At 45.2% G+C, this 7,304-nt stretch overlaps 1 protein-coding gene across 2 annotated transcripts in view; it reads right to left on the minus strand.

The window, feature by feature from the left end:
* The window catches only part of FRMD6 (FERM domain containing 6), a 79,826-nt gene extending 72,815 nt beyond the window's left edge, over window positions 1–7,011 (minus strand). For both annotated transcript variants that reach the window (XM_021701393.2, XM_021701391.2), the window contains exon 1: window positions 6,928–7,011. The gene's annotated coding sequence lies outside the window, so the exon portion shown is untranslated. The remainder of the gene's footprint in view (window positions 1–6,927) is intronic.
* Between the last annotated feature and the right edge of the window lie 293 nt (window positions 7,012–7,304).

The following is a 7,304-nucleotide window of genomic DNA, read 5'->3' on the forward strand; positions in this document are numbered from 1 at the left end:
TTCTAAGCAGTATCTCATTTGAGCAGAATATATTTACTACCCATTTGTAAAACTTTTGTTATTTTACCTGTTTTTCATCTTGCTTATGAGCCCACGTCAAAATTTTGAGCCTTTTCTTAAACCACAAAAAATGCCCTTTTTCTCTTTAGGGAAACACGAAAGAAAGATACGTATATATCATTTGTTTCCCTTTGTAAGCACTTTGTTTTATCTGTTAGATTTCTCATAATCCTATGTTTTACAGTAAATGCTTCCTGGAGACTGCCACAGACTTCAGCATCCGAATTTCACTGTTGTTGTAGGTAGAGACAGGATGTTTCCAGGGATGTTTACAAAAAGATAACTTGAAGGAGGGGGAAGGGTGTCCAGGGGAGGAGGAAAGTGTATAAAAGGTGGGGACATAATGGCAGGAAGAGGCAAACAAAAAACAAAAAAAAGAAGAAAGAATTTTTCACAATATCTCCTTAAGAGTGAACTATTCTGAAAATATTTAGAAAACAGTCCTTTGAAATTGGGGTCCAACCTAGATCATTTATGGATCAATGAAACAATAAATCAGGAGGGACCTCGAGATGTCACCTACCTGGCACTTAATACCCAGTATCTCACTAGAAAGGCCTAGAACACAGGGAGAAGTAGAAAAGGGAGAAAGAGACGTTCAAGGGACTTCTACAGGGGAGCAGAGACAGAACAGCCCTGAGGAGGTAAAATGCTGCCTCACTGGGCTACTGCTCTGCTTACTCTGGGCAGGGCTGAGTCCATCTGCACAGAGCTACAGAAGACCTTGGCGTCAATCAGAAAAGGGCACCCCATCCTTAGGCCAGTGGACTCACTGCTCGGGCTGCAGAGTAGGTTTTAGCGGTCAGACGGCACTAATCTAGACTAGACTGAGGGTCAGAGCAGCTTGTACTCTTGACGCTGTCGTGAGCCCTGAGACTCTGAGTCCCTCAACCTCACAGGGCCTCAATCCCTCCACTTCTAAAAAATGGTGAGGCTAGCTGCCACCTGACGTCTCCTCCCTCTTCCCAATTCTCAGGTAAAATCTGGCAATATCCAGCTGGTATATTCCTGTGTCCCTGAAACACTAAGATTCTGTGGACTGAGTTGAGACTTCAGTGTTTTTGTAATATTGCATTTTTTTCTCTCACATTTCTGAAGTATTTTTCTCTTTTTATCTTAAGACTATATTCTCCTTTCAAGTCCAAAGTGCTTGACTTTTCTTGAGTCATCAAAAGGTCATACCCCACATATCAGCCCCAAACTCCCCAAATGTCCATCAACAGAATGGATAAATAAACGGGGTACATTCATCCACAGAAGTAAAAGAAAAAGGCACTGCTACCTGCATCAATTTGGACATGACACTATGTCGAGCTGAAGAAGACAAAAAAGAGAACTTATATTTGATTGCACTTAAATGCAGTCTGAGAACAGATTAAAACTAACCCACGGCAAAGAACGTCAGGATAGCTGTTATCCCTGGGGCAGGGATTACCAATGTAAGGAGAGGCTTCTAGGGGGCAGGGGGATGAGGTAATGATCTGGTTTTTTGATTTGAATGCTGGCTGCCTGGATATGATCACTTCATGGTATACACTTCTGATCTGTGCATTTTTCTGGTTGTATCTAATTATTCAATAACAAGTTCAAAGAAATAAAGCCACAGGGACACCTCCCCCCCCCCCTCAAGCCATCTACTGAAACTGGGACAGTACACGTGCTGCTACTTGTGGGGAGAAAAATAACTACTCATTTAATATAAACCACACAAAAGAACTACCTGAAAAGCTCAGTGAGCTTTTCATTAATTTCCTAAAATCTTCATCCAGAACTTGTTTGATTTTTATAATGATTTCCTCCTTCATATGAAACTGTGGTTATAAGTTAGTATAAAATAATTGCTTTTCTGTGTTCATATACCTGAAAAACATTACTGCTCAGCATTCTAAAATAAATATGTATAAAGGCAGGGTTATTAGAAAACCTCTGAAAATATTCCTGGATAATCAATTAGGAATGCTGAAGGTTCTAAATAGTTATTTCTGGTCAGAATTATCCCAGTTATCACATTAATGAAATAAACTAGATAATGCCCAAATTTCTACTTGGTTTCTTCCTGTACAGGTTAAACTCTGTTAGGTAAGCCACACAGGTGGGGAAAGGCATTCAAGAAAATGTTATGCTCACACAGCTCCAAGAAAACTCCAGTCAACACTGCCTTCTCCTCTGGCCTATCACTGGTTCATCTGAACTTGGTGCAGCACTACACGTTTCTCCTCCTGAGGAAATTCTTCCTGTCAGATCAGCGATTTCTTTCCCCTTCCCAGTGTTCTATTATCTCTTTTGGTCAATATGGTATACTACATGATTGCTCCACTTGATACAGAAAAAAAGTGGTATTATACAAACTTGCATCAGAAGTAATTACACCACCAAATCATATCAGATAACCTGGAAGCACAGGTAGCTTGTTTTCACTCAAAATTTTATGATAACTCTGGCCATTATTACTGTAGAGCCTTCTGGTCCCACAGCATGGCAGGCAGGCTCTAGTTCTCACAAGCGTTTGGGCTAATAATATTTGTAGAATCATCAGAGTTTAGACAAAAAATGTTCCCAGTCTTTGAAATGAGAAGTGGTGTGAGGTGGGGGCAGAACACAATAATAAGCATCCAGTCCCTAAACATTATTTAACACCAAAGCAGCAATTCAACAAATGCAGGGAAGCTTTCCAAGGTAAGTATCACTTAACAGCACTATTTCAAGTTGTATACAGATTGTGTAGGGCACCTTAATACTAATCCTTCTTTTTTCTCAGCTAAAGATCTTACTTTTTAATTTCCACTTTTAAATAGAAAGTTTTCCCTACTTCAGCCTTGTTTTAAATATTCATCCTAAGTTCAGGGCGCCTGGGTGGCTCAGTCGTTAAGCGTCTTCCTTCGGCTCAGGTCATGATCCCAGGGTCCCAGGATCGAGTCCCACATCGGGCTCCCTGCCGGGCAGGAAGCCTGCTTCTCCCTCTCCCACTCCCCCTGCTTGTGTTCCTGCTCTCACTATCTCTGTCAAATAAATAAATAAAATCTAAAAATAAATAAATAAATAAATATTCATCCTAAGTTCAGATTTTCCTTGCAACTCAAGCCCCAGTATTCTACCTCCTCCTTCCTCTCAAATTATTCCTTTAATTTGTTTCTACTTATTTTTATAGGCCCCCAAAGCCTCTTCCTCCGGATAATATGCAATTCAATTTTAGTACGTGTGCTGCCGAAGCGAGCATGATAATATGCAATTCAAAAAGCTCTCTTCTACCCTCCATGTCAAAGTTTAACTACAGAGGCCAACAATACTATCTTTCCTGTGTGGGTTTAGGAAAGATACATTTCTTAAAAAGATTTTATTTATCTATTTGAGAGAGACAGGTGGAGAGGAAGAAACAGAAGCATACACCCCACTGAGCAGGGAGCCCAAGGATGTTGGGGGGGGGCGCTCTGTGGCGCTCAAAGGTAGATGCTTAACTGAGTCACCCAGGTGCCCCTAGGAAAGACACATTTTAACTAAAATTTCACCACTCATAAAATTCCTTCATTGTATCTTTTCTATTCCCCCCTCCTACACTCAACTGTTTAATACACAATCACAATGCAATTAAACTCCCAAATGTGTAATTATATAATCAAAGACTTCTTGAAAGTATATAATTTTAAGTGTGCAACACACACCCTTTATAACTTTAGCGCTGGAAGTACAGATTTTTTTAAACTACTGTAGTTTTCTTACAGGTTGTGTTTGTTGTTTCTTGTTGGTGAGGGAGCGGGGTAGAGGATCATCATGTAAGGACCAATTGCTTAATATAGGAAACCAGAAACTGTATTATAACAGGATTCTACTGAAGACTACAAACACACAAAACTCTTCATTTTCTTTAAAACAACACTGGAATTGCATAAACGAAAGCCAAAGATTCTATGCTTTGCCCATAAGAATACACAATCCTGAATACTTCTGGCTTTCCTACACAGGCTTCATTTACCAAACCAGCGTATTTATAAGGTTTGTATTAACGTGAAATCGGAAAAACCCATGTCTGCATAAATACAGAAAACTTTCTATCCTTTAGAACACTTAAAACAATTTTAAAGGCCTTTATAGAAGTCCCCCGAAATTTAGTTCTGAACTCAGAAAACCACCTAAGGGATCATTTGTGAATGCCATCTGGGATCCAGGCAGTTTCATCAACAAAAGGGAAAACTTGTTGAGATCATCCAAATCTAAAATTCACATACATTTTTACATCTGGACTGAGTTAATCTTTTCTTGGTACTGGCTTTCATGTAATAAAATAATTGTTTGCAGGTTTTTTTTTTTAAACCCTCAGTCTCAGAAATCAAAATGTGCAGCATCCAAGTTGAAAACTACAAAGAATTCCTTTATCAAAAAAGTTGTGAGACAGGACTTATTTACACTAAACTCTGAACTTGACAATTGAGGCAAAAACAATTCTGTTTGAAACTTTCATTTCAAGCATCTGCCACAAAAAGGCTACACAAGTCTATTATGTCATAAGTTCTGAAAGCCAAAGGCTTTTTAAGTGTAGTTAAAAGTGGAAACAAAGTCCAGAAACTAGAAAAGCTCTACCACCCCCACCTCCCTGGATTCAGCTAGCCCAATTGAATGAGTTTTTACAGAACGGGTTGCCAGAAATGATTACCTAGCACATGGACACTTTGCTTTCAAACGCAGTGTCTTCATCCTAGCCCCTATTGTTTTCCTGGAGAGCCAGGAGCATTTTAAATCAGCAAGTTCAAATTATGTACTTGAAGCTGGTAGCTTACCCAGGTTGCCCCCCAGAAAGGAAGGAGTGGAAATGGAGAAAGATTTCCTTTCCCTTAAGATGTTTTGAGTTCTGTAAGAACTGCTGATTACTGTGGTCCATCAGTGTCAGATCTCAGGCATTTTTACAAGCAATTTTTCAAAAGGGGGAAAATTAGTTCATATTACAGTCAGTCTGCTTTCTGGAAAAGATATCCTGCAGATAACTTACTTGATAGTAGATATCCCCTGGGGGACCCTTCCCATCTAATGATCCCAAAGGTCCATTTTAATATGAAATACAAATCCAGTATGTTTACAAACATACTGAAAGAGCATTTAAATGTCAGCTATCTCATATTGTGGAGTAATTTCATTTTTAACATAATACTTTTATTTCTCAAAACCACACCCAAGGAAAATGATTAAGTGCTACAAGTTTTATACTACAAAGGACAACAGCAAAAGCATCTGTTTCCCTGCCTCTCTCCTCTGGTCTTCTCCCCTCCCCCACTCTCTACGGAGCAGGCTGTTTGTAAGTCTTAGTGGTTGTTAAAATTACTTTCTACAATACTCTCACGATGCTGTAGATTCTGAAAAACTTCTTATCCTTTAACATTGCTGAGCCTGAATTTATGCGCTGCCCTAAGAAGAAAAAAATCCAAAAGTCAAAAGCCTTTTTAATGACAGATGTATTACGGAAAATTTTCCCCACAAAGTTTTGATGCTGTGAAATATCAACTCCCTGAAATCACAGAAAGGAAATGACTTACATTCTTGGAAAATGAAGCCACTAGCAGCTTTCTCCAACAGTATTTTCTAATCCCTAAACTACACCCTGTGGCAACGGGGAGTATTTCGTGCAAAAGCTAAATTTAAATAGATGCTTATAAAACCAATAAACAAACATCGTGGGATCTCAGAGAAAAAGGGAGAGAATCAGATACTTTTTCTGCACACTCAAAAAAAGCTGGAGAGCACAGGCTTGAAGTCAAAAGCAACCTGAGAACGCTTGCTTAAGTTTTCCTTCCCCGCTGTGGGCAATGCAAAGCTCCTGAGGGAAATTCTGGCAACACAGATTTTGCCAAAAAATAAAAACGAAAAGGATGTAAAGGAGCTAATATTTCTTTGGACACTAACTACACAACTGCACGGCCTAAAAATCTGCCAGCCTTCATTTCAACTTTAAAATATGCTTGTTTTGACAGCTTTCCATTTATTCATGCCCTTAAAGAAAACGCCCTCCCCATTAGGTTATGCTGTCCCAGGACTCGAGGTGCTGTTAGAAGCCCTGTGGATCTCACACGGGTGGCCCCCAGCGGTCCATACCTGACAGTTCCTGGCCCTCCTCCAGGACAGGCTGGTGGTCTCCTCTGCCCGGGGCCCGGCCTGCACGCCGCAAGCACCTCCAGGAACCCAAATTCTGCAGGCCGCGCCCCCCACTCGCATCCCACCGAGGCCCCCTTCTGGCGCCGCCGAGCCCCAGCTCAATCTCCGGCCCCCCGACCAGACACTTCAGGGACCGTGGGGCAGCCGCCGTGCTCGGGTCCCTTCCCGCAGCCCGGCTGCCGGGCCCCGGCGTGCGCACAACAGGCGGCACGGCACCCAGGAATGCAGGGTTCAGGGGCTGGCCCCGGCGCCCCGTCAAAGACGCGAGCGATGGGGCGCAACCGACAGGCGCCCCCAGAACAGGGCGCCGGAAACCACCGGGGAGCCGAGCGCGGCACCGTGAGCCCGGGGCGCAGCCCGCAGCCCCGGTCGGCCTCCCGCCCTCGCCGCACAGGCGGCCACGGAGCTCCGCGCCTCCCCCGCTGCGGGGCTCGGCTGCCCCGGGGCCCTGTCCTCCCGCCCCGGTGTGGGCGAGCTCTGCCGGTGGAGAGGCGACCTTCCAGCCCGGTGCCCGACGCCCAGAGCCGAGGAAGCAAGAAGGCGAAGAAAGACGCAGAGAAGGGGACACTGCTTTAGCTGGGGCTCTCAACTCCCAGAAACCCTCCCAAAGTCCCGTCCAGCCGCCGCCGCCGCCGCCCGGCCGGCAGGGGGCACAGTGGGCAGCCGGGGCGCGGTGGCCGGGCTAGGGGCCGACTGGGAAGCCCCCAGGCGCCGAGTTCCCGCTAGTACCTCGCAGAAAGCCCGTAGCACCAGGCGTCGGACTCTCATCAGCTCCGGTCCCTTCCTGCTTGCGCCGCGCCAGCCGGGCTCCTCTCAGCCCCTCTGCCCCGGCGGCTTGACGAGCGCTCCGCGTCCGCCCCGCCCCCGCCCACGCCTCCTGCCCCGCCCCCCGAGGCTCCGCCCACACGCCCGCCCCGAGGTGGCGGGGGTAGCCGCCGAGCCGCGGGAGCGGAGAGCCTAGCTTGCGGCCGCACGTGGAGCCTGCCGGCCCCGCCCCGGACCCAACCAAGCGTCCCGCGGAGGGGTGCCGCCACTCGGGGGTGGGAGAAAGCGGAGGGCACCGCACCTCCCGGGTCCTGAGGAAGGAGGAGAGTGGCAGAAGAGCG

The sequence above is a fragment of the Neomonachus schauinslandi genome, chromosome 9, assembly GCF_002201575.2.
Source record: "Neomonachus schauinslandi chromosome 9, ASM220157v2, whole genome shotgun sequence".
Classification (NCBI taxonomy): Eukaryota; Metazoa; Chordata; class Mammalia; order Carnivora; family Phocidae; genus Neomonachus; species Neomonachus schauinslandi.